General features: G+C 45.9%; 1 long non-coding RNA gene across 1 annotated transcript; it reads left to right on the forward strand.

Annotated features, from left to right (window-relative positions):
• The first annotated feature begins 231 nt into the window (after positions 1 to 231).
• On the forward strand, positions 232 to 27,571 carry LOC109143313. Its single transcript, XR_005603005.1, has 7 exons — positions 232 to 633; positions 4,407 to 4,495; positions 7,541 to 7,617; positions 14,598 to 16,076; positions 23,860 to 24,059; positions 25,098 to 25,220; positions 25,836 to 27,571. It is a non-coding gene; the product is annotated as an uncharacterized LOC109143313 (long non-coding RNA).

A 27,571-nucleotide genomic window follows, 5' to 3' on the forward strand; every position in this document is an offset into this window, starting at 1 on the left:
GCAATCCAGGGATTTAAATATCAGATTTAAACATCCCAGAATATCCTGAGTTGGAAGGGACCCACAGGCATCCTCCAATTCCCACTCCTGGCCCTGCACAGGACACCCCAAGCACTTGCAGCTTAAATCCACTGACATCAGACACGAACAATTGTCTCCATCAGATGTTTGCTGGAAAATAAATGTGCTCAAAAGTAATGAAAAGAAATTTCCTTTTTTTTGGAGCAGTACTTGGGCTTGGTCCTGATGGCTCTTTTCCCCTTAAAGCCTGAGCTTTGTTTCAGCCAGTAAGAGAAATTGTGCTGAAACATTGCAGGCAGCTGAGATTGTTCTTCACAAACCAGTGCAGAGAGCCCCGTGTCTCTGTTGTCCTCCTCTTTTTACCAAACTGATTAATTAATATATATTTATTCATTTACAGGCACAGAATGGATAGTAAAAATCAAGAAATCCCTCCTCTTCCTTGGCTTGGAGTTGGCTGTGTTTATCTTCAGTTTTCAAGGGGAAAAAAACCCCAACCCATGGATTTTGTGCCTTTCTAAACCATTCCTTTGTGTGGTGATTTCACACCAGAGCAGATCCTGTTTCTCCAAAGGGGCAGGAGCAGGAATTGCTGGTCTGCAGGAAATTTGGGTGAGTACCCAGTGAGTACCCAGTGATACACGGCCCTCCCTGGGCTGGAGTGAGTCTTTTCACAATTTCCTTGGCAAAGTGTTGCAGTTTGGGGGAGTGAGTGATGTCTGGGGGTTAGAATATTATATCTGATACTTAGGCTAGGTTGGACAGGGCTTGGAGCAACCTGGTTTAGTGGGAGGTGTCCCTGCCCATGGCAGGGAATTGGAATTAGATAATTTTTAATGTCCCTTCCAGCCCAAACCATTCTATGATTCTGTTATTCTATAATTTTCCTGTTTGCTGTTCCCACCTGCCCTTGTTAAGGGAGACCAATATAAATTCCAGTGAATTCCAGTAATAATTTGTAGTTTTGTGGCGGTTTTATTTTTATGCCCTGTCCCTGAGCAGTTGCCAAGCACTTGGCACATCAGTGCAGGCCTTCAGGAGGTGCCCTTGGTGACAAATGAATGCCCAGTAACTCCTGGTTGGAGCAGTGTGGGGTTTTGGTGGTTGCCCAACCTCAAATACACATTCTCTGATCCCATAAGAAAGTCTCTGGTGACTAAAATGTTCTTGGGGTTTTGCTTCCTGCGGTGTTGGAATCCCCAGCTGGATTTGGGACAGTTTGGAAGGGGTTATTCCAGACAGGGCTGAGTTCACACACAGTTTTCCCGTGGCTTCAACAGGTTATGGGTGCTCTTAAATCAAACCCCAGTGACTTGCACAGCCTTGCAAGGGTTCTGTAAATTACAGCGGCACTGGGAGGAAACTCTGACTGTGGGCTTTTATACCTGATTTATTGCCCTCCTCAGGAGAGCACAATGAGGACAATGACTTTCACATGCTGAGTCAAACAAGAAACAGCCCAAACTTTGAATTGTTTTGCTCTTTGGCTACTCCAGAAAATCACAGCACATATTTAGGACCTGTCTGGGGTTCATATCTCTTACCTGATAGATGTTATCGGGTGAGAAATGATGTTCTGATTCAATAATGACTGGAAATTCTGGGCTGAGCCCACTCTGAGCCCACTCTGAGCCCACTCTGAGCCCCTGCTCTCTGCAGGGTAGTGTTTTGATTTGCTTTTTTAAGCTGAAGCTGCTTCCACTTGTGATGTCCTGTCCTGGCTCCAGCAGCATCCCTTGTCCCCAGGTGCTTCCCCTGACCTTCCAAATATTTTATGGAATATAAAATACATTTCTGTAATGTAGAGCTATTTTAGAAGGTTTATTAACATTTTATATAGTGTACAATGTATGAAAGTAATGGTCCAATTATTTATGTGACAAGATGTCCCTGAAAATGTTCCTATCTGTGCTGTTTTAACAAGGCACAAAAAAATACCACAACCCTCTGCTGCTAATGCCTCTCTGGGTAACAGCCCTCAGTTACAGCCACGCTGCAGTTTCATTTAACATCTGTACTACATCTATTTTGTTAAGGTTTTAAGAAATAATCTTAATGCAATTAAATAGCAACATTAAATCACAGGGACTTTTTTTTTTACACCCTCTCCCAGTGAGAAGTGCAGTAACACAGCAGAGAATGACAGGGACATGCTGCTGGTAACACTCCATGTATAACACCTCTGACAAGTGTATTTATCCAGGGGAGTGAGGACATTCAGGATCAGGGTCATTTGGAGCATGTGTGGCTCAAATTGGTGGAGTCCCCATCCCTGAGGGTGGCAAAGAAGGGACTGGAGGTGGCACTCAGTGCTCTGGGCTGGTGACAAGGTGGGAACTTGATGGTCTTGGAGGTCTTTCCAACCTCAATGATTCTGGGATTGTATTCAGGGCATTTTCACTAGAAAAGGTATCAGGTGATATCAAAGGTCAGATTTTTGGCCTGCTGCTCACATTATGTTGCAAAAATATCACTATTGTTTTTTAAAAAAGCCTTTTTTCCAGCATCTTCAGCAATTTGGAAGTTGCGTTATAACATTTTTCCTCAGGCAGTAATGGGTATGTTTGTTTATTTCATGCACAGTTGGATAAGTACCTTCCACCTGGCCAGAGGAGATAAATGCAGGCGTTTTTGTCTGAAAGTCTGAACATATTAACCATGAGAAACACCACGTGGAAAACTGAGGAAATCATTTTAAGTTTGTCCTTATAAATGCAGAAGACTGTGAAGGTGCATTTGTTTGACAGTGAGGAGATGAATAAATAAATGAAATGTAGTGGGTACTGATGGTGGATGATGAAATGATTTTGAAATTCTCTGAAAGGGATTCCTTTAAGCTCCAGCTTTAAAAATAAAGTGAGGAAAACTTTTTTTTTTTAATATATTGTGGGGTAAAAAAAAAAGAAAGAAGCAATAGCTATTAAGTGCTGGCAGATAGCTGGTGGGCTTGTGTTCAGGAATCAATCTGGATATCTCAGACAAAAATGAGCTCTGAAGTTATTCTCTTTAATGGATATTGGCAAAATCTGCAGCAGTTTTATATCACTGATAAAGGCAAAGTAAATGAAACACCTACAGCTCAATTAGCTATGAAAGGGTCTCCTGCACTGGCAGGAGGAATTGGCTCTGAAGAAAGTGATTGCAAAGTTAGTGATTGGCCTCTTGCCTTTGGTTTTTGGCATTGTCCCACTGGGCAGAGGGACCTGGCAGAGCTTCTGCTCCGTCTGGGAAGGGCCTGGACCTAAAGTGGGGGAGAAGGGAGGGAAGTAAGAGAGACTTGCTGCTGTCTGCTGCCCTCAGGGGAGGAGATTGGCATTTCTCTGTCTGTGAGAAAGGAGGAAACACTCCCAGAATGGTTGGGTTGGAAGGGACCTTAAAGCCCACCCAGTGCCACCCCTGCCAGGGCAGGGACACCTCCCACTGTCCCAGGCTGCTCCAAGCCCCAGTGTCCAGCCTGGCCTTGGGCACTGCCAGGGATCCAGGGGCAGCCCCAGCTGCTCTGGGAATTCCATGCCAGCCCCTGCCCACCCTCACAATCCCTTCCCAGTATCCCATCTAACCCTGCCCTCTGGCACTGGGAAGCCGTTCTCAGGAAATCTGAGGATGTGGGAGATGGGAACAGTTTTCCCTGCTCACTCCTGGCCTCCCTGTGGTCTGAGAAACATCTCTCAGAAACAGGAGGGCAGCACAAATTTTCCCCAGTCTGGAAGGGGCTCTGCACCAATCCCAAGGCCATTTTAATCTCGCGTGCAGGAAGCCTTTCCGGGCTCTGAGCAGCACCAGGGGATGCTCATCCCTGCCTGCAGCCCTGGCAAGAAGGTGAGACAGGAATAACAGCCAGGCTGCTGCTGTAGCACCGAGCTCTTCCTTCCCTGGCTGAGCCGTGCTCCTTTAGCGCTGCCTGGTGCCAGGCACCGAGGAGAAAGCAAAGAGTCCCGCTCCACTTCCTACAAAACCTCATTGTGCGCACGGCTAATTAGCCTCATCCTGGATTTACTCTCCTTTACTGCCATTAGTGAGCCTGCCTAGGAAAGAGGAAAATCAAAGTCCATCTCACCATTCTGGGGCCGTACTAAGCAGTGGAATTAACTGTGAACAGGAGTTTTAGTGTCTGATCCAAATCACTTTTAAAATTTAATGAGCTCGCAGCTGTCCCACCCATATGCTTGAGCACTTTTCCCTTCCACAAGTTATTTTTGTCCTCAGAGTCTGGTCAGGGAACAGCTGCAGGAGTGGTATCTCTGCACTGAAATACCTGAAAGCTGGAATTTTAGCAATATTTAACTGAGGATATTGGGGAGACACTTCTGAAGGTTTCAGTGTTTAATAAAGAACTACTGAATTTAGGATTGCACAGTGAATTTTTTTTTTTTTCCCCTCTGGAGGTTGTTGTGAAAATCTGATCCTGAAGTAATTTGAGTGGTTGTTGTAAACACCGTAATTCCATGTACGATGGTTAATGTGAGTATCTGAGGTAAGTCCATAATTCTGGTTATTATGGGAAAGTAGTGCAGGTAAGAAGTATTTAAATGAGACAGGTAGAAGGACAAATGCTAAATTTAATCAGTTAGAAAAAAGTAAAGACATGAAAGGGAGTTAATATGAAGTCCTGGCTGGTCTAAATGCAGTAAATCTTATTCTGAGGGGAAAAGCTGATTCTCTGAATGAGGGGCATGAACTAAGGCAGCTGAGTAAGAGCTAAATAAGAACCCATTTTCCTGCTTATAATTTGAGTAAATTCTGCAGTGTTTTCTTCGTGTGGGAACACAGGAACATCTCTGGGTGCCTGACACACACACACACAAAATTCACAGGAGTATTTGTGGCAGCAAATGAGGATTTCTGTGGGACACACTGGGTTTGAAGCTAAAATGGATTTTTCTGTGGTGATCCAAGGCACTACTGGTGTTAGAATAATAAAAGGACACGCCTGTGAGTCGCCAATAAGTTTAAATTTACCTAAGGGGAGAAAATGAGAAGTTACAATGTTATGGGAAGGGATTTTCCCTCTCTGTTCCTGTGCAGTAATGTGCAAATGGGAGCTGGCACTGGGGACAGGACACAGAACATCTCAGCAGGCACTGGGAAGGTTTGGCAGCTGTAAGAGCTGAACCTTGGGTGACTCGGAGCACTCTGCAAGTTTAAGTTTAACACAATTTTGGAGAAGTGTTACGTTGGCTGTGAGTTTGTGACCTTCACCTGCAGGTTTTGGCTCCAAACCAAATGCTCTGATTTCCGTGGCTTTACAATAAATCAGCACAAATGCAGTCAGACCATATCACAGCTGTTTAGAAACCTGATAATTCTATAATATTATCTGGTTGCACATAAGAATAGAATATTTTGAATGTAGTGTTTTGACACTGGAATCTGTTACATTTCTCTTGTAAATTATCATCCACCTGGCTGCTTTACATAGCAGTAATTTCGTTATTACTGGATTATCGATGATATTCTTCCCTTCATTTCAACCATGACATTGACCATAAAGAAAAGCCCAAATCAATTATTTGAAATGACTCTGAAATACTTACAGTGCATTTGTTAGGATGTTTCTGAGACCCTTTTTGTGGGCTTGAATGAGATGTCCTAACCACTAATAAAGTGTGTTTTCCCAGAAGATATCACAGCAAAAAAAGCAGCTTGGTGTGGAAAAGTATCATCTCTGGTGGAACACTGGGAAGCTAACGTGTTTAAAATTGTGCAGCAATTTAAAATCAAGTTACAAGTTAATCAGGTAACATCAGCTTTGCCTCATTTCAGTCCTGGAACAAGCACTAAATTGTGGATTTGAAACAAATGCAAGCACACGTCTGCAGCAGGTAATGTCCAACCTGGACATGTGTTCTTTGGCTCCATAAAACTTTCGTAATTTCCACCTGGATGTTGTTTTTATTGGAGCTCTCCCAGTTTCAGTTTGCTGGCTCCATAAGGGGGGCTGATTGATTTTTATGCTAATCCTAGGTGAAAAGCAGCTGTTGTAGCCACGGCTTGCACTCAGCTAATCCGGCTCATCAGGGCTGTAAACAGCCAGATAAAGCAGGGCTGCTGAGAGGGGATTTCAGTCTGTAAGGTGCTTATATCCCTTCGATCTGGGGGCTTTCCCTGGTGTTCACCTTAGCAGGGATTTGCACCAGTTTGGCCGGGCTGGGATGGGGCCCTGCTCAATGTCCCGGTGCTGATGAAGGATGGAGAGAAACGATGGAAGGGCTTTCCCACCCCAGCTCTTGCAAAGGAGGAGAATTCCAGTGGGATGGGAGGGAAGCACCCTGTTCTTTGTGCTCCCTGGCTGGAATTGCTGCTGGATTCCTGCTTTTTTGGGGGTGTCCCTCCTGGCCCTCTTTCCCCAGCCAGAGCAGAACGATGCCATAACGAGGGAGGGATTTACACCCGCTCTAAATTTGATTTGATACCACAAACATTGTATAAAGAGGAGCTTGTTCTTTTATTAAATACTCCCAGCCTGAGGGCACAGTTTATACAACATCATTACACCTGGTAGGAATGAGTCAGTCCTGTTCCCTTTCAAGTGATGGATGGCAGGGGGGGTGTGTATCCAGGAGAAAAGGGTTGTGCTGTTCATTCATCCACCAGCTAATGAGCACTAGTGGATTTTTTATATAGATATATAAATAAATACATAATTTGGTGATATTTAACCTGGTCTAGTGGAACATTCCCTGAGCGTGGAATGGGGTTGGAACTAAATGGTCTTTAAAGTGCCTTCCAATCCAGTCCTTCCTGTGATTCCATGATTTTCTCTGTGCCAGACTCATGGATGTATCCCCACACCCCCTCCTCTCCCCTCCGCTTAATTACCTCTGCATTCACTCACCACCTCTAAACTGCCACACACAACACTGAACGCAGAATTAACTTCCTTTAGTGCCTACAACAGAATTAAACCCCAGCTTAAGCAGGGCAGACTTCAGTTATTAATCCTCCCATGAGCAACTATAATTATTTTTGCCAGCACTAATTTCATTTGCATATGTATTGTTAAGTTGCAGATCACAGGGAAGCAAGGGGGGCTTTGGGTGCTTTGCTGAATGGAGCAGTTCTGTCAAAGCACAGAAGCTGGGGGGAATGAAGTGCTGATTTAAAGGAGGGGAAAAGCAGCAATGCACTGACATAAAAAGGTAGATTAACAGCTCTGAGTGTTTCTGATCTCTCTGTTTGTGAGAGGATTCCTGGGAGAGGTTGTTGTCCTACATCTGTCAGGAGTGACTGAGTTTGACAGTGAAGGTGACAGGGTGGTGGGGCTGAACAAACACAGCTCGGTGTCTGCCTTCAAACCAGCAAAAAGAATCACAAACCACTTCAGTTGCAGGTGGAAAATCAGTTTTATTGGGCTTGGCCTCGCATCGTGTGTGCCCAGAGTTCTGAGGTGATCCAAACACCTGGTTGTTGGCCAAAGGACTGGAGCAAAATTTCATTTGGGCCAGTGGATGTGCCACAGTTTTTTCCTTCACAAATTTTGAGGAAACTTCAATCTATGTCACTTTGCTTTGTTTTGCAGGTTGTTGTGGCCTTGGCTGTCAGAGCGTGGGGGTTTGTTGGTGATAATTCCTGTTCCAAGCCGAAAAAAGCGCTCACGTAAGTCAGCTCAGATGGTTCTTCCTCTCCCTCCTTTTTCGCAACTTATTTTTGGGTGCTAAAGTTGTCACTACCAGTTGGATGGGACAACACAGGCTTTGCATTTTCCTTGTGCTGTGGTAGGAGAAGTGATTTCCGTACTTTTTGCTGGGATTTGCCTGGAAAATTATTCTGTGACAGCTGATGAAGGAAGAGTTTGGAAAGGACATGGGTTGGCTGATGTGTGTCCGCCCTTGCCTCTGTGGGCTGTACAGCAAATAACCAGGTCCTCCTTTTCCCTGGAGCCCTGAGATTCATGGCTGTCTCTCCAGTTCTTGCTGATAGTTATTTCTGGCAAACAATCTCAGCACCAAGCTCAGTCTTTTGTGCTCAGGGGTGACCTCGAGGATCAAAAATGTGAGAAAAGAAGCTGCAAATGCAACGGTGCTCACTCACCAAACCTCTGCAGGGCACCCAGTGAGCACTGTGACACTGAGACACTGTAAAAATATTATAAAAATAGGCATGTTAATAAGGGAGAAGTTGCCAAGAACTTGGGAGGAGAAGTGGGGAGCAGCAGTATCTCAAAGCCACAGCTGGGAGTTGCACAAAGCTTTTTTCTTGCTCAACAGGCAGAGTGAAATAAATTTATTTTATTAATGGAAATCTCTTTTTCCAATAAGAGAGCTCAGAAGGCGGAGGGCAAGAAAAGGGAACGGTCAACTTAAGTTCTTAATGCATAGCATTTTAAACTCCTTCCTTTTTACGAATGTTTAATTCATCGCTAAATGTTCCTCTATTTAGTGCTGCTGAAATGGAGTCAGAAGTAAGAAATCCTCGAAGAGCTTGGTCCATGCAGTCATAAATGTTCCACATGATTTCTGTTTAAATCTTCAGTGCTGGACAACTTTGGACATTTAATATTGAACTCTTGATTTTTCAGGTTGTTTCCTAAACTGCACATTATTTTTAACAATTATCAGGTGGAGGTAATTTCCACAGGGGTGGGAAAGGCCCTCTTGTCCTGGGAAGAAAAATGTTACCTAAGGATGAGAAAACAGTTGTTGGAGGTGCTGGTCTAGCGAGCATGGGAACAATTTAATGGGTCAGATGAAGTCATGGAATGGTTAGGGTTGGAAAAGCCCCCAGGGCCATTGAGTCCAGGTGTTATCCCAGCACTGCTGTGGAAGTCGTGGCCCTGCCTGGCCCAGCAGCCAGCAGGAGTCATCCTGGGAAATGGAAAAGCTTCCAAGTGTCCTCTGGCAGCCTCCAGGCAGCTGGTTCTGAATTTCTGTGGACTGAGGGTTTCAGGCTCTTTATTTCCTCAGAGCACTTCCCTGCCGGGGTGAGCAGCCCAGCCCAGCCTGCTGGGAGCAGGAGGGGAAGGATGGCCACTAAATCTGTTGGGTTGTGAGCAGGCCCAGGAGTTGTCACGGGGACACAGAGTGTGTGAGCAACTGCAGCTCCAGCAGAATCGGCTCCAGCGCTCCCGAGGCGCCACCTGAGGATGGCATCTGTCAGGGCTGGAAGGGATTGAGGAGCAGGAACGGGCACTGGCTCTGCTCCCTCACATCCCAGATCAGCTGTGCTCTGCACTGCACAACTTCCCTGCTCTTTTTTCATCCAGCAGTGGCCTCACCTCCTCCAGCACTAACTCTGTGAGGAGGGAAACAAATGGGGCAGGAGCTGACTCAGGTGCACCAGGACAACTTTAATACTTCTGAGTGTTTTTATACCTTTCTGTGCCAACAAGAAAGAATATCAATGAAAGCTATGACTTGCAGGTGCCTGGAAGTGGCTTTGACATAGATATTCCAGAGTAAACACAGCTGGGATGTTTGCAATACAGAAATCTGTCCTAGCTGGGAACAGATGCGGTGCTACAGGCACCTTGTAGAGAGAATCAGGCGTAGGTGGCACAAGGTGAGACCCCACTACAAATACAGGGGGCAGAGAGATTTGTCACATTCAGGGCAGCTGAGCTCAACTCACATGTGTTTTGTGCCTAAAAAACAATTCCATTTTTTGCTCAGACTATTCTATCCATCTCCACAGTGGGAGAACAACAAGGGGAGGAGCAGCCCTTGGGAAGGTCCCTGTCCACTACTAGAGAAGGTTCGTGTAGCTTGAAATGAAGGGAAAAAACATCGTGGATGCCCTGGTCCAGGCATATGTGAGATCCCTGGAGATCTGGGGCCATCCCCCATGAAATGTTCCCTCTCTGAGGACCTGTAGCATTCCCAGCCCAGCTCCTTTCTGTCTCAGCCCATCCTGCACATTTTCCAATGGCCTCTTTCTTTCAGTCCTTGTTCCCACTTGGATTTATCCCTAGCTCTGTGGGCAGCAGCTCAGTACAAATATCCAACAATTCCTCCTTTTACCTGCTCTGCTTAGATGGGGAGTGAGTGTGATTCCAGCAAGGATGGGAGCTGTTCCTAAATAACCCAATCTCCTGGCTTGCAGCTGTTTGAAGTGACAGACTTGGTATTTGTGTCACTGTGGGGTGGGTAACGCTCGGAGTGCTTTGGTTCAGCTCTGACAAGACAAATCTGAACATCATTTTTCACTGGACATTTTCTGCACAAATCATCTTCTGTGAATTCCCTGCATGCTCTGGGATGACAAGAACGCTGTCACGATCCCCAGGATGTGTTCTGGAACAAAATTCTTCCAAAATCTCAAACACGACATGACAGAATACAATAGTGGTGATTTCAAACCTCTGTTACCAGCTGCTGCTCTCATGAGGCTGATGGAACAAGAATCCTTCAGGTAGAAGTTCTTCCTGGAAAGGGCTGTCAGGCATGGGAAAGAGCTGCCCAGTCCCCATCCCTGGAGGTGCCCAAGGAAGGCCTGGATGTGGCACTCAGTGCTCTGGGCTGGGGACAAGGTGGGCATCAGTCGAAGTCTGGACTTGATGGCCTTGAAGGGCTTTTCCAACCATAATTCCATTAGATATTTGGGTTTATGTATCACTCCAGTTCTCCCACACTGGGTCTAAGTTTATCCAGTTAATTTGCTCAAAGCAAAATGTTCAGTGTCTGGAGAGGTCCTGTTATTTAATTGAACACCTCCCTTCTATATTGCTGCTCGTAAAGTGAATTTAACATTAAAGCAAGGACCACCTTATTTTTGTCCCAAGAGCTCTCAGTGGTTTCTAGAGCTTCTGTGTCTGCAGTCACTGTGGAACCAATTAAAACACAATTAACCCATTTGTCTCGGGTTCAAACGCAGACCTGGTGTGGGCCCCGAATGCTGGGGTGGAAGCAGCTGGTGATGTGAAGGGAAAAGGGGAGAGGAGGGTTGGGCAAGGGGAAACAATGACAATAATATTGTGCAGTAAGATGTTAATGAATTTCAGGTGATGTTTACCATGTTTGCCATGACTGGCTTTGGCTCTGGGATGGGTTTCCATCTTCCAAGAAAACAGCCAACAATTCTGCTGGCCCATCCCTCACGGATGATTGACTGTAAAACGGATGTCGTCCCAGCTTTTATACCCCAGAGCTGCTTGCTAAGTGGGGAATTGTTCTCAGGCTGAGGAATTAATAGCAAAGTTTCCCTGGCAGGAAGAGCCAGGCATTCATCCCACAGCAATTGTTCCCAGAACTGGCAAATACAAATTAAGGCACTTTGCTGCTGCATTTGTTTTTTCTGTGGAGGTCTTTATTTATGACATTTGCTGTTTAGGTTTGAAATCTCAGCCCTATATAGAGTTACACACAAATTACACAGGAAAGCAGAATGTGACTGGAGACAAGAATAAACATTACCACCAAGAGAAATGATTGTTTTCAGAAATACATCCAACCCTACCCCTTTTTCTTGTATAAAACCTGATTTTTACTCCTCAGGACCTTTGTCAGACTAAGTAAAATTATGTTCTGCATTAACTCTTTTATGCTGAGGTTTTTTCCTGTTCTTAAGGGAGGCAAGAGGCTGCACCCTGAACATCTCCAGAGAGCCACACGCCTTGAGGGCCAGTGCTGGCGTGTGGAGCACCATCCCCGCTGTCTGAAGAGGGCACAGGGAGACTCTCACCATTAATAAAGGGTTCTTTGGAAACCTCTCCAACACAGCTGAAGTCCAAAAATTACTTAAAGTGCTCCGAAACGCCACTTAAGGGGCCATAACTCAGCTGAGACTGAGAGCTCCTGGTTTCTCCACAGTAGCTGGGAGTTGTTCGATCCCACCACTTTTAATGACTTCAGAGTAAAAGGAAAGTTACTTTAAAGTAAGAAAATCATTCTCCCCAGTGGGAAGCTTCCTGGCAAGGTCTAATTCATGGTTTGAATGAGCTCTCTAGACCAGAGCTCGTTGAGGTGTCTGCTGGGTGAGGGGAGAGGGGAACAGCTTTGACCTGGAAATAGCTGAACTTTGGTATCAAATCTGTATTTGCTGTTGCCTTCTGTTGAACTTCAGTGTGTGCCAGGCTTGGAGGGGCACTGGAAATAGAAACATACATCTGAAACCAGCAAATATTAAAGGTAACAATGCATTAAAATAATAACAGGTAAACACTGTGCAGGAGGAGGAGATCCCTGCACCAGGGACTGAATCACTTCTGACGAGGTTAAAACAGAACAACTGACAGGAGCTAAACATTGTCATTCCTTGTTCTTCAGTGACAGAGGCATTTGTTTAATTTTGGACCTGAAGTAACAATTAAATAAGCTTTTCTAGTTTTTGCAGGAGTCAGTTTTTCAAGTCATTTAAATTAATGTTTATTTGTCTAAAAGTCCCAAAGCCTGGCAAGGATCTGGCCATGCTAAACCACCTTTCTTATTTCCTTAACTCGAGGTGTAGAGGCAGCAGAGAGAACCTGTCTGTCCTGGTTAGGCTGATCTAACACCAGGAATCTGAATTTAGCTGACACACAGATGACACCCACACCCAGCTCATCCCTTCCCCACAGTGCTTTTTTCCATCTGTTTCTGAGGAGAGGAAAAGCAAATCAGGTGCTGGGTTGGTTTTGTTGCTGTTTTGTTCGGGAGAGAGCAGGCTCTGCTTCCTCCAGGTGCAACATTCATTTGCCAAAGCAGACAAAATTTATATTCTTTTTCAACATTTAGAATTTAATGTGGGGTTAGAGGCAGAATTTCATCCCTGTAGTGCTGTAGTTGTGGGAGCAGGAGCTGCACAGGGGTTTCAGCATCCCCTGCTGGAAATTCTTTATGAATATCCAGGTTCAGGTACATGTGGATGGTGGCTTGGCCACATCTGGACATGTCACCTTCACCTGCTCAGGCCTGAGGAGCATCAGTTGGTCATGGGTTTAGCAGAAACACAAAACAGCCCAAAATAAAGGGATTTCCAGGAGCCAGGGTGGCCCTGCAGCACCCAGCTCCCCCTGTCCCCTGCACAACCTCAATGTGAGACTTGGGAGAGCAAATACGAGGAGAGGCTTGTGAATATCTCACTGAAATTCCTCTCTGTTGATCCCCAAATTTCCAGTTCTGGTTATGCAGCACAGGGAAAATCACAGCCTTTATGCAGCACTGAAGAAAATAAGCAAACTTTTATATTCCTAAGCTGTTAAAGTAAGAGGTGGAAATCCTGGATGTGCTCCATACACTCAGAAAATCCAGGGTTCCATTTCTGTATTTTTTCTGATTGGTGCTGCACTTTCAGATGCTCTCATTTCACACGTGGAAATTGGTGATGAGCAGATTAAGGGATTTCCTACCACCTGTGGAGTTACTAGAAAAAGCAGGTGCTGGTTATGCTGGAAATAGAATTCTACCTTGGAATTTAGACTTCTTTTATTTGCACACTTCTGAGAAATGAAACATATGTGACTCCTAATGATCTAAGTTATTAGAGAGAAAAAGAAAGCTTTAAGGGATCTGGCCCCAAGACTGTGTCCTATTAATTGTAAATGTAAAATAATTTCTCTGATGACAATGGAAAACTGCACAGTAATTACAGTGGCCCAAGAGAAGAAATTACTGTGGAGTCTCAAGTTATGAAACAGCTCCAACCTTTTTTAATATCACAGAAATGCTCAGACTTCATGCAAGAAAAGCAAAATACCCCAAGGTAGTCTAATTTAATCTCCCAGCAAACAGAAATCCTTTTTTCTCTATATGCAAATCCATTTTTATTGCAGCAAAGAGCAATGTGTACTTCGTTTTTTTTCTTTTAGCTCATTGGAAACACAGCTGATGTAATTGGACAATTGATGTAATTGCAAACGCAATTGCAGTAATTGCACATGCAAATAAGGGATTATTCTCAGGGCTATAAAACTTTTGGGAGCAGGTACAATGTACTCCTGCATTGCTTGGCACATAATTGTATGGGTATTTTGCACCAAGGTTTTTATGCAGCTCCTGCCTCCTTATTTATTTGGGAACAGCTCCGTTCCCTAAATATGAAATATCCTTTACACAGCAAGCAATAAAAATAATGGGTTCCCCGTAATACTCAGGGCTGGGAATGCATTATTTCTAAACTGTGGTGCCTTTTACTTTATGGAGAGTGAAATAAACACTTATGGGAGATAAAACCTCATTTAAGCTCCACAGCCACGGGGACCATCGGGAATGTTTGCTGGTCCTGATGGCAGTGGAAAGGGGACATGGCAGGCAATCATTTATGATGTTTTTTTAAACCTGTTGTTGCTAATGATAACATTTTAAATGTAATAACTTTTCCTTTCACTCCTTATCTTTCCGTTTCCTTGTGTCAGGAGCTGCTCTGTGGTAAAATCCTCGTTTGTGTGTGAGGAAAAGCCATGCATTAGTGCAGCCCAGGTGTTTCATAGCTCTGCTTCCGAGCTGCTGGAGTTCAGCATGGAGCTGTGCATGCTCAGGTCGTTCCTTGGCATTGGATAATACCTCTTTTCCTTGTTTTCCCCTCCTTTTTTACCCCCTGACTGCAGTGGAGGCACCAGCAGAGTGTTCCAACAGCACCAGGCTTTAAGGGAGCTGGTAGAGCCAGATCCAGGTAACATGGGCTGAGTACATTGAATTTATTACTTTTATTGTCTTCTATTCCAGAGCAGGAGTGTCTGCAAGCTCCACATCTGCTATTAAAGGAAACTTTGAATTTATGAGGCAAGTAAAACTCCAGACTGGGATATCATTGTTGGTAAAAGCCAGTGGCACTACAGGAATAAAGTAGAAACGCTAGTGATGCCTCCTGACATTGGAGAGGGCCAGGCAGGTTTCTGTTGTGGACAGGAACATCCAGGCAGGTGTGGCAGAAAGGCAGGAAGGGAACAGTACCTGAGGGAGAACAGGGCCATGTTCTCAGCTGTGAGGATCAATAGAGATCAGTTTCAGTGTACAGGAAATGCTTTTCCATACAATCACAGAAATATCTCCCCCAATATGTATTTAAAGCCAGAGGGATCCCTAGGAAGAGCTACAACACTTTATTTCCAAGAGTTTCCTGGGCCAAGAAAGGGGCAGGAAAATGCACTTTCCCATTCATATAATTTTGGCCCAAGGAATGAATTTTTCAGATCAAGCCATTGTTTTTATTGTGGTTCTGTGGTGCTGTGGTTCCCAGAATAGCTCCAGGACTGACCCAGGGGTGATGTGAGCCCACTTCCTCCTCACTGTGAGGCCAATTCCTGTATTTGTCCATGTTCCTGCCTCAAACTCCATGTTCCTCATCACTCTCTGAACACTGGAGTGACTCTCTTGGGAGAATGGTAAAGAAGAGGGAATTGGATTCCCAAAGGCTTGTGCTTCCTCATAAATTCCTCTCTGTATAGGGTGGTGTCTGTATGAAAATTATGGATTTTTGCTTTGCAGAAGTACTGGTGGCCTGACACTGCCAGAGTCTGGGTTATTCACACTTTTACCTCAATGCAGTCTGACAGTTCTTGTTCCAAAGCCACGCTCTGCAAACACAGAGGTGCCCAGAGCCCCGAGGTTTGCCCTGCACAGACACAGGGGCATGATCCACAGGGCAAGTAATCCTGGGAATTGCCTGTCTCGGGTGGCCAGCTCCAGCTCTGGACAAGGGAAGGGTTGTGGCACTGCCCTGTCTGCAAGAATTAAATTTGAGAACAGGATTATTTGCAGGTTCTTGCTGTTTAATCTCCCTGAGAAGGCCCTGCCGTGCTTTGTTGAACAAACACTTACGTGAGATGGGAGCTTGATCTTCACATGACGTTTGTAGCTTGATAGGAAGAACCTCTGGCTTAATCTGTTCTACTAAGAGATGGGGATTTATTTTATTTATCAAATTCAAGTATGATCTTAGGGTTAGTTCTTCAGCTGATGTGCTCCAGTGTAGAATAGTGTTGGATCTGGTGGAGAAATTCTAATGCAAGTAAAGGCTTTATGCTTCCCTCATTTCACCTTCTCTCATTTTCTTCGTCTTAATTCCAGTAGAAAGACATTCTGTTTTACCTTGGTTCGTGTTTATTCTCAGAGTAAGAGCTTTCACTGCTCGCCCACTGCTGTCCATGGATTGGGAATGCAGTTCCTCTGGATCCAGGGTATCTTCACACTCCTGATGGGCAGGTGAGCTCATATTTCCATAGAAAAACTGAATGGCAGAATGGTTTGGGTTGGAATAGACCTTAAAGATAATCCACCCCTGTCCTGGGCAGGGACACCTTCCACAGAGCAGGTGACAAGATGAGGGAATAGAAGTCAGTGACAGCAGTCCTTCACCTGGAGCAGAACTGATGTTCCAAATCCACAGAGCTGTGTGTCACACAAACAGATGAAACACAGGTTTAGCAGTAAGTGCAGATTGTTAAAGGGGAAGGTGATTCGAGCCCTTTGTGGGACAGAGCTGTTTCTGTGTCACAGTTCCCAGTGTTGTTCCCCTCCTGGGCTGTCCTGCAGGGAGGGCCCTCTCGTTCCAGAGGCTGGGCTGAGGCTCCACGAAGGTCTATTTGCAAAACCCCAAACAAAGCCTTGTATTAAAACCAATCCCCCATATGGTGGCAGCCTTTTGAAAGAGATGGGGGAAAACTCCTTCCATTGAATGTTTGTTTTAATGCAGTCAGAAAGAAAAACAGATCATGTGGAATGGCTCCTCTCAATTCCATGGGGAAAAATGGGCATCTCTGAAGCACTTCCACGGAAACCTGAGAGAGGAAGAGGCTGCCTAATTCCTTGCTAACAAGATTATTTCGATTCTTGACCTTATATCAAGACAGGAGTGGTTTTAATCATTTCCATCACTTCTCAAGTGCTTATAACAGTCATAGTCTTAGATAAATATAATTCTTGCCTTTGTATAATCTTCTCTATTTTCATAGAATAAAACTACATTTTAGGCTAAAAAAAAGGTGGAATTTCAAATGGACAGTGCAAACGTGCAATTTTAATGTACTGAGAGATAGAAGGATGTAAACCCATAAATATATCACTAAAATCAACCATGTGTCCTCATGGCACAGACATGAAAAATGTCAGCTTCATTAGCAAGGTGAAGGCTTTGTGTGATTCCCCCTGGAGAGCTGCCAATATAACTAAATACAGTCAATGGTATAAATATAGGTCCCAATATAAAAAACAGAGGTCCCACTTCTGCTATCTGTGTTGTTGTGAATGCCTCAGCAGAGGCTGCACAGTGACTTGGTAGAGTTTGTTCCTCTTCCCTGAGACATTTCTGCTGGTGTTCAGCAAATTCCAAAATTAGGTGTTCAGCAGCATCCTCCTCGTTCCCAGCAGCTTTTCAAGAGCAGCGAGCCCTGTGCTGGCAGCTCCTCTGCTCTCTGCTGCTCCTGGCAGGGAGCTGTGGGTAGGGCAAATCTGTTTGCCAGAGATTTAAGTCCTGTAAAGCAGGGCCATGAACTGGAAAGCACGCCAGGGAAAGTGGGGCTAATTCCTTTAACTGCCCCGTTAGGCTTTGCTCCTCACTCCTCCAAGGATCCGACTGCTGAGGAAAAGCTGTTTCCTGGGAAGCTCTGCCACCACTGGAGGCTTTGGGGCTTTCCAAAGGGCCTGTTTGGCAGCAGTGCTGCGAGGGAGGAAAGGCTTCAATCTGAAGTGACTCAGTGCAAGGAAGAGCTTTTTTTTTGCCTCCTTTTCCCTTTGTTCCGTGGCTGCTGCCTGCCAGAAGCACTCGGCTCAGACAAGCAGAGGCGTTTGGGAGGCAGGAAAATCCCAACACCACAGCAGAGTGACACTGTTTGCCCCCAGCTGTGGCAGGGAAGAGCAGCCTCTCTGTGCTGTGGCATCCAGGCAAAGCACCAGGAGAGCTTTTTTTGGGGGGCAGGTTTAGAACCGTGGTAGCTGTGACAGTGTTTTGCCTTTCTCACTGCTCCGAGTGAGGCTGCTGTGCTGCCCTCAAATGACCTGCTCCTGCAAGCTTTCATCCCCCAGTGAAAATAAAAAGAAGGACAGGAATGCACCAGTGACCCACAGGTGTGAGGAGCTCTGAGGGGATCTGCAGTACCAGCTCCACCTGCCTGGCACCCTGGTCCTGCAGGAACTGTTTTCCCAACAGCAGCTGTGAAGGCAGGGCAGGATTTAAAATACAGTTCAGGAAAGAATGGAGAAATCCAGGAAAGATGGAGAAGGACTTTTTACAAAAACATGGAGTGACAGGAAAGGGGCAGATGGTTTGGAGATGAAAGTAGTAGGTTTAGATTGAATGTTAGGAAGAAATCCTTCCCTGTGAGGGTGGGCAGGCCCTGGCACAGGGTGCCCAGAGCAGCTGGGGCTGCCCCTGGATCCCTGGCAGTGCCCAAGGTCAGGCTGGACATTGGGGCTGGGAGCAGCCTGGGATAGTGGAAGGTGTCCCTGCAGGGGTGGGATGGGATGGGCTTTAAGGTCCTTCCAACTCAAACCATCCTGGGATTCTATGAATAACCTGAGTTGAAAGGAACTCCCAGGGATCACCAGCAGTGATGGGCCCCCCACCCAGGTAATGATTCTTGTCCTGGACCCCTCTGCCCCTCTTTGTGCTCAGCCCAAAGTCCCCTTTGTGCTCAGGGGAAGGGACTTGGTTTCTTGGCCTCTCTCCACCCCTGGCTCATGGAAATGCAGTGTCTGTGCTGACTGGCAGCTCGGAGAGTCACAGCCTGCTTATTGTTTTAGAAATAAAGATATTAGCATGCAAATGACTCTGGGAGGTGTTTCTTCTCATTAGAGAATGGAGATCATTTGATAAAAGATGCAGAGCACTTCATCTGTAAAAGGGTTCAGCAAATTTGTCTTGTCTCCACGGCTCTCTCACCATGAGAGCTCGGGGAGTGCAGCGGGGAAAGCTCGGGAGACAAATGGTTTATGACACTCAGGTTACCTTTACTGTGCAAGGTGGGCGTGAAATGTTTTATGGGGAGACAAAAAAGATGATGGGCAATTAACTACAAACTCATGCAGCAGGTTTATCATATGCTCAGCTCATCCATCTGTGTCTCAGTCTCCAGCAGACTCATGAGTTTCATCAAGAAAACCATTTTCAAACTGGCAGAGCAAAACCGATCGGTTTTGCCTCTGAGCTCCATGGAGGTTTGCAGTGCTTTTATCATACATTTATGGTTTACAGATGCAAAATACACATGTAAGGGAAAAGAGGGGGGCAGATGCTTCTCCCCTTGCAGGGGGCACGTTTTGAAATATTTCTCACCCAGGGACCAGTTCTGCAAAAGCTTGTGTGCATGTGAATGGCTTTACTCAGATTAATGGAATCCTTTGGGTTGAGATGCTAAACACGGTGTGTAACTGCATTTAAATTCCAGCCCCTGTCCTGTGATACTGAAAGAATGGCTCAGGGAATGAGGAGAGGAAGGATGAGCTGGTGGTTAATGACTGAATTGTTCTGGAAAATGTTGGTGCTGGTTTTGCCTCTGCTGCAGATGGTCTGTGTGACCCTGGGTCAATCACTTGGTCTGGATGTAACTCAGTTTTGGTCTGTAAAGTCACAGAATCATGGAATGAGTTGGATTGGGAGGGATCTCAAAGCCCATCCAGTGCCACCCCTGCCATGGGCAGGGACACCTCCCACTGTCCCAGGCTGCTCCAAGCCCCAATGTCCAGCCTGGCCTTGGGCACTGCCAGGGATCCAGGGGCAGCCCCAGCTGCTCTGGGCACCCTGTGCCAGGGCCTCCCCACTCTTAAAGAATTTATTCATAATTTCTAATCCAAACCCACCCCCATCAGCTCAAGGCCATTCCCTGTGTCCTGTCCCTCCATGCCCTTGTCCCAAGTCCCTCTCCAGCTCTCTTGGACCCTTTAGGCACTGGAAGGGGGCTCTAAGGTCTACCTAGAGCCTCACAGGGAACAACTCCCTCCCAAAATCCCATCTATCCCTGCCCCTGTCACTGTGAAGCTGTTCTCTCTTGTCCTGTCACTCCATGCTCTTGTAAAAAGTCTCTCTCCAGCTCTTGCTGACTCCCTTCAAGTCAGGATAGTTGTTGTCTTTTCCGTCTGTTTGTGCCAAATCAGTTAATACTTCACAATTGCCCTTCTCAGTATTATGCCAATGAATATCTTATTGAGACATTTAAGTACTAATCTTACATAAATAATTTTTTCCTTAACTAATTAGCTGGACACAGTCTTGCCAGATTGTTTAAAAAAGAAATTGATTTTTGGAATCAAAGGTAATTATTTTTATCCTCTGAATCTTCAAGGGCCTCTTCTCTTTTCAGCCTCTAAATGTAACTGCTCCACAAAAAGCACACAGCTCTTCCCTGGAGACCAGGCTGGGGAGGGGGTCAATAAAGTGGGAGTTTGGGACTAATCAGTGAGTGCCACAAAGCCCTGGGATGATCTCTCTCTCTCTCACCCTGCATTAGGGGAGCCCAGGTCACTTGGGAATAACCCTAATAAGTTTGATAAAGAATTAAGTGGTGCAGGTCCCTGGGTCTGCCACGGGGTCACAGGTGCACAAACGCCTCCCTGTGTGCTTCCAGCTGTACTTTCCCATGCCATGCTCCACTTTCCTTACAGGAAAACCGCTTGAACAAAGCAGTGCCCTAATTTTTTATTAATTTGCCGAATCAATGTGCATTCTTTATTGCTTTAGAAGACTGCTGTTGATGGAACACTGTGCAGCAGCGAGGGAAATGCTGCCTTTAAATTCCCTCCCTCGCCACTCGACGCCGCTGGAGGAAGGGAACTCCTGGAGAAAGATGTTGGCCTTGTGGACTTTACTGACAGTCCATAAATCGTAGTTTTGTCAGCCCAAAGAGGTGCCATAAAGGGAGCAGATTAGAAGAGATTAGTTCTGCCAGGTGGCCTGAAGGGAGAATTTACAGCTCCCCTCTGCCTGCCCGGGGAGCTGCGTGATATGGGGGCTCAGAGGTCGGGAGAATCCTCCTGCTCCTCTCACACCAACAGGAGAGCTGCTGTCCTGGGGGAAGGGGAAAGGAGGGATCAGGAGAGGCTGGGGGTTATTTTTCCCTCTCTCTATTATTTTTGGAAGAGGCTCATTTCTGATTTTTGTCACAATGTTTGTACTTGATAGAACCAAACACTGCTGGGATGAGATGGGTTGGGAGGGGAGGGACCTTAAAGCTGATCCCATTCCACCCTGCCCTGGCAGGGACACCTCCCTCCATGTGAAATGTGCCCAGGTGATGCTGATTGATCCCTCAGGACACTCATGGGATGCCCAGAAGAGTGAGGGGAGGATGTGAAGGCAGAGGAGGAGAGCTCCCCAACAACCACCAGCTCAGCTATCAGTCGTCAATGGGATTTAGCTTAAAACATCCCAGAATCAGTGCTGCAGTTGGTTGTTGCGGTACCCTGGAATCTGGGCACCAAAAAAGTTTTGGAAAATTGAAATTCACTTTGGGAATGATAATGGGGCATTGTCCCTGGATTTCTGCTGGCTCATAAAAGCTTCAGGAGCCTGGCTTTCACGGCTTAAACCCTGGATTCAAACAGGAGCACCTGGGAAGTGTGGCTCCTGCCAGAAAACACCTGGGGTAAAATAGTCAGGAATTCTGAAGGAATGAGGGAAGGGAAAGCTTTTACTGCAGAGTCCAAGAGGGAGTGAGGGCTATCACAGATTTGCTGGGTTGAAAGTGCTTTTAGCTCTGGCAGAGCAGAGGGGCTTTAATCCCTTGGCTGGGACAGGGAGTGAAGAGCCATTAACTCATGGAGCCATTCCCAGCTCAGGTAACACAAGATGTGCCTTTCTTCCCTCCCTGCTCCACAGAAAGGCAGGAAAACCTCGTCCTTTGATGGCCAGATTTTAATCACGCCTTGTATGATGCACCAGGAATCCGAGCTGTTTGTCTGCATTCCTAAACAGTGAAATAAATGTATCTGCTGTAATTTCACCTGAATTTGCATGGGTAAAATGCCTTCCATCTCAGTTTTTCTCCCTCATTTTCAACAGCTGTTTCCTATTTTCCAATAGAAATGCGGATATTTTAGAAGTCCTTATAATGTGATCCTGCAAATCTGTCACAGTAATGAGTTCTCTGCAGTCTGGAGGTGCCTCTGTGGTTCTTATTTTGATCACGGGATGCTACAGAGAGAAAACCTGCTGGAAAAAGGCACTGTGAGCCTGTGGGAGAGCACCTTTTCCATTTTCCTGCTCCCTCCAATGTTTTTTGTAAATTCTTTGGAAAATCCTGTTTCACATTATTTTAGAAAGGGATACAAGGTGAGGGCATGGAAGTTTAAATGCTTGTTGTTAATAAATAAACATGAAAATCAGAATTTAAAGAGAAATATCATTGTGTATCTTATCATTTCAAAAAGCCAGTTTATTTCTACAGTCACTCTGGAATAGTTTGAGATAGTTTTCCTTTAATATTTTCCATTTCTAGTCTATCATAACCATGAGAATGGTTTGATAACCTGAATTTCCCTGTGGTTTATTTATCTGTGGAGGAACTGGTCTGGAGAGAACAAGTTCATCTAGAAGTGCCTATTTTACTTGATGGGACATTTGCTCCCTCCCAGAGATGGAATATTCTGTCCCCGTTTTGTTCACTGAAGAAAACAAAATGCAAAATAAGCAGGGAGAGGGGAGCTGTGCTGATAAAATATGAGACATTTGTTAATGTGCATCATGCACATGTTCAGAGCCTTCAAATGGGGCCCTAAAATTTATCTTAGTTCTGCAGTCAGTGCTCCCTCATTCCTAAGGAATAACAGCCTGTGCCGAGCCAGCAACACAGAGTAAGGTGGGAAAGGTTCCCTCTGTGCAGGCAGGGCTGCTGGGAACAGAAATGTGACTTTTGGATGCAAACTCAGAGGGGCAGGGCTGGGATTATCCTTGAGCAGCACATGGCCCCTGCTCCGTGCCTTTGGGGTGTTCTGGGCAGTGCTGGCACAGGATGGGGAGTTTCCTTTTATCAGGAGTGCAGGGAGCGGCCTCGTGCCCAGGAGCACCAGTACCTGGCACTGGGGATGGTTCAATTGTTTAAAATTCAAAATAAGCAATCAACCCATTGTCAAGTGGTCAGGTGAATGTATTTTAAAGTACTTAATTGCTGGTTAATTGCCATGCAGGTTACTATGCTGGCCAATAAAATTCCTGGGTACGTCTGTTGCCACGATGTGAGTTTTTGTGTCTGGACTGACAATCCTAAGGCAGCTGCACAGCTTCTGCCTGGTGTACAGATCTCAAAGAGGTGCTCATCAATTTTTTAAAACATGAGCTGGCACTGGTTCAGTAAAAGAATTGAATTGAATGAAAATCATGAAATTGGGAAGCTTAATTAAAATAGCTGCTGATATAAAGTGCTAAGGGATAAGACCTGTCATGATGACAATAAAAAAATTAGAAGTCTGTAAAAGAAACTTTCCATCTTGCTGGCCACTGGCTTTTCCACGGTCACTCCAGCTCTGGGAATATGTCACTGAGTGTTTGGGCTCTGGTAGCCGTGCTGGAATAACTCTAAAAGAGCCTTCTTCAAGATGTGACAAACCCCTGATGTTTCAAACTCCTCCTGAAGCCAGGAACTGCTCCCCAGGGAAACTCTGCTGACACCCGAGGAGCTTCTGGATGGAGAAGACCACGGTGGAGCTCCAGGGTGTGAGCCTGGGCTCCAGCACAGGTAAAATCCAGTCTTCCCTCTGGGATGGAGCCTTGGCATAGGGAGGAGCTGTGCTCTGCCTGGGGAACATTGAGAAAAAGAGTGCAGACATTTTAAAGCCAATTCTGGTTGTTTTTCAAACCTGAGCTGTGCTTTTGTATGTCCTTGGATATTTGAAAAGCCTAAATTAGCATTCAGAGAGCTGTTGGCAATTTGGGGGCCAGATTTTGCTCTTATTTCCCTTTCTACAAAGCAGGAATGTGTAAAGAGGAATTGGCAGCGCACCCAGGACAGATTTGAGCTTGTTTAAACTGAGTTTCTAGAATTGCTTTGCTCTTCTTCAGGCTGTGTGAGCTTCCAAGCCGGTGCTTCACTGGGGGAGCGATGGCTCCTCTGGGCCCTGCTCTGAGCACATCCCCAGCCCAGCTCCCGGTGACTTCCAGGGTGAAATCCTCGCTCCTCTCGCCGAGTCCAGCCCTGCGTTCCTGCCAGTGATCCGGTGTTTAATGCTCCCCTCGCTGCTGCCGGCTGGGATGGATTCCAGGTATTCCTGTGCCTCCTGCCAGCTTTCCAAGCCGTTGCTGAGGGCACAGCAGCATCCCTTTGATGAGCTGCTGCAGGGCAGTGCTGGCAGTGCCGCGCTGTCCGGAGGCTCCCGCGAGCTTTTCCTGGGCTGGGCTTGTTCATTCTGTGTTTGGGCTGGAAAACAGAGAGAGGCTTTAGAAGCGAACTAAATTGCTGCAGCAGAAGGGAAATGGTGGAAGTTTCCAGCACCTCCATCCCTGGCAGTGTCCAAGGCCAGGCTGGACGGGGCTTGGAGCAGCCTGGGATAGGGGAAAGTGTCCCTGCCCGTGGGTGTGGGACTGGATGGGCTTTAAGGTTCCTTCCAACCCAAACCATTTTGGGATTCTATGATTCTATAAAATCAAAAATTGCAGGTTGTTGAGCTTTTTGGCACCTCCTTTGTGTCTTTTCCTTTCCTGTTTTGCTGCAAAAAGGATGGAGGATTTGTAGCCGCTCCAGGCGGAGGGGCCAGTGTGGAAGGGATGGGCTGCAGTTTGGCTCCAGGCTCCGGGGAGGCTGTCACTCACTGGCAGTTGCACAGATTTGCAATTATTTTGGAAAATGTTTGGGTTCTGAGACCCAAACCTAACAGACCGAAAGCCTGTGGGACATGGAATGAATTCAGAGCCCCTGAGCTGCCGTGGGCAGTGCCAGCACTCCCCAGCCTGCCTGCAGGGAACAGCCAGAAACGCTTTGTTCCTCAGGTTCCCCATCAGGAGTTAGAAACATTCCTCCTTTACAAGTTAATTTCCATTGTTCACAAGAAAGTGGTTAAATGTTAAGTTCATTACCATTGACATTCATCTGAAATGGCTTTAAAAATGCACATCTAGAACCAAAATGGAACTAAGGAAGTTTGTGTTCAGGTCTGGATCATTTCTAATAATGGAAGGGATAAATAGATACTTTCAGTGAAAATATTTCAAAATTAATGTTGATTTGGACACTTTCCCTATATCAAAGAGCCCCCAGAAGAAAATGTTGCTTGATTTGGTTTTTTTTCTGATGGATTTAACAGGTATTTAACAAATTGAAGCCGTTCTCCATACTGTGATACCTTCTGAAGCATCCCATATGCAACTCTCAGTAAGGCTTGGCTGTGTTTAACATAATTCACATTTTCAAGACACAAGGTTCTGAGGTAAATGTTTATTTTGATTTTCCCTCCTCACTCTGCAGCTTCTAGAATATGACAGGAATTAGCCCAGACCCCACCTAAGTGGAGCAAAAGGCAGAGCCATTCTGTTTGATGTCCGTGACAAAAAACCTGGGATGGAGGACAAAACTATCAAAAATCAATACTTCAAAATCTCTGTCTTTCAGAGAAGATTTAAAAGCCTCTTCCTCGGAGGCTTTCCTGAAAGGCTTTGTTTCAGGGGATGCCATTTTCAACGAGGGGCAGGAGAAAGCTGGGAGAAAAAAAATTAAATTGTTTTCCCAGTTCAGTCATCCTGGAGAGGAGCTCTGTGAGGAAACTCTGCCTTCAAAGGCCAGGGGGAAGCAGGACAAGTAAAAGCATTTGTTTTCCCCCATAAAGGCACCTGTTGGTGAAAACATTGACATATTTTGTTTAAATTTAAATACTTCTTTGGAGCTTTGGGATTGTGGGCAGAGTTTTAACCCCCTGCCTTGGCTCATGAGGTGCAGTAACTGAAGCTCTGCCTCTAATTTGTGTGGTGTTTAATTGAGGAGTGAATGGAGGAATTTCTTTGCCTTCTTAACTCAGCCTGCCTTGCATTTGCATGTTTTCCCCCAGGAACTGCCCATCTTGCACAAAAAAGGACAAGGAGAAATGTCATTGCAATGGGAATAAATGGGAAATGGTGGCATGAAAAGGGGCCTGCCATGAACTGCTCGTGATGTCACCTGAGACTTTTCAAAGGAGTGGCTTGAAAATAACGACTTTCACCAGAAAATGTGTATCAAAATGCAACCTGAAAAGTGTATCAAAGAAGAAAATGTAATTGCTGGGAGTGAGCTGCGCAGAGAGACCTCCTACAAGAGAGAAATGTGAGCTGGAACATGCAGGAGAAGCCAGGAGTTAGTCTCAGGGAAGTTTTAATCCTTTTGTGGATGCATTTTCTCCCTGGCTGCCTGCAAAGCCGAGGCTGGTGCCCTGGCACGGTGTCAGAATGGAAGAGCTGCGAGCAGAACTGAGCATTCCCAATGTGCAGAGTTACTCCTGGTTTACTCCTTTAGTAGGGACCCTCTGCCACCTGCCCTTCACCACTGCTTGTGCCACGTGGCCCTGGGCAGTCACTTCACCTGTCCTGCCTTAAATCCACCCCTCCTGAGGGAGGGAGTGACAGGGCTGGGCACCTCCAGGTGGGAATTGTTCCAAAGTGCCAGATAGGATTAAAGGAAAGAACAACCTGTGGTGGTTTGGAGGTAAAGCTTCTCCCTGGGTGTGCATCCATGTGCCAGTTCTCAGTCTAAAGCAAACATTTCAGGTGGTGGGGAAGGTCCCCCTTTCATGTTCCCTGCCTGAAGCCCCCAGGCTGGGAACAGTTCCTCTGGAAAGATCTGCAGGGTCTGGATGCCCACAGAGCATTAGGGCTGGAAAAGCCCTCCAGGATCATCCATTGGCTGTACAGAGAAAAGGAACTGGGGATCTCCAGGGGGTTTTATTTTCCTCTAGTTTTTGCCCCTTTATTGTGTTCTGACCTTGCAAAGTAGGGATTGTCCTGCAGCAAAAGTCACCTTTTTATCAGAGCCTCATGTGAAGCATTTCCCTCACTGCAGACCCAGGGCTCGCGTTCGAGGGCTGGGGGCACTCCCAAAGCGAGTCCTAAACCAAGAATTAGTGCAAGAAATGGATCATTCTTTGGTTTAATGCTAATAGAGGTTCTGGCTCCTCTGGGTTGTCATAAAGTGCAGTGACTGAGTTACACCCTTTCCTATAGTTTGATTAATTCTGGATCAATTGCTGCTGGGTTTGTATCTGTAGCAGCTTTCACTGGAGGCAGGAGGTTGGGGAAATACTATTGTTCAAACAGTTTAGGATTAAAATGGGATGAATAACTTTTATGGGAGAAGAATAATACATTTAATTTTGAATTTGTTATTCCTTGGGCTTCCTGCAGCCTGCTCTGCTTTCCTCCTGGGTTTCGTGGGAGAGGGAGACAAGAACTGCAATATCTGTTATGATTAATGGCCTGGAGGAACCTAATGGTTATGGAATTACTGCATGTTTGAAGGGTCTGACATGGCAGATAATTTCTCCCTGCTCCCCTTGCCCTGGCAACACAAGATTTAGACTTGCTGATGCTCCCGAGGAGCTGTCCCAGCCCCAGCTGCAGAGCTGAGGCCCAGAGATGGTGGGGATAAGGTAAATAACCTCTCTGGCCACGGGCAGCTTATCTAAATGAAAACCCAGCTCAACCCCCTCGGAATCTCTGCCATCACTCCTGCAAAAGCCCATATTTAAAATAGAAAATGAAATGTTGGAGTTTTCAAATTCAAGTGGGTGCAAGTATTTCAGTTCCAAAAAAA

This window comes from Corvus cornix, chromosome 12 (genome assembly GCF_000738735.6).
Source record: "Corvus cornix cornix isolate S_Up_H32 chromosome 12, ASM73873v5, whole genome shotgun sequence".
In the NCBI taxonomy this organism is placed as follows: domain Eukaryota; kingdom Metazoa; phylum Chordata; class Aves; order Passeriformes; family Corvidae; genus Corvus; species Corvus cornix.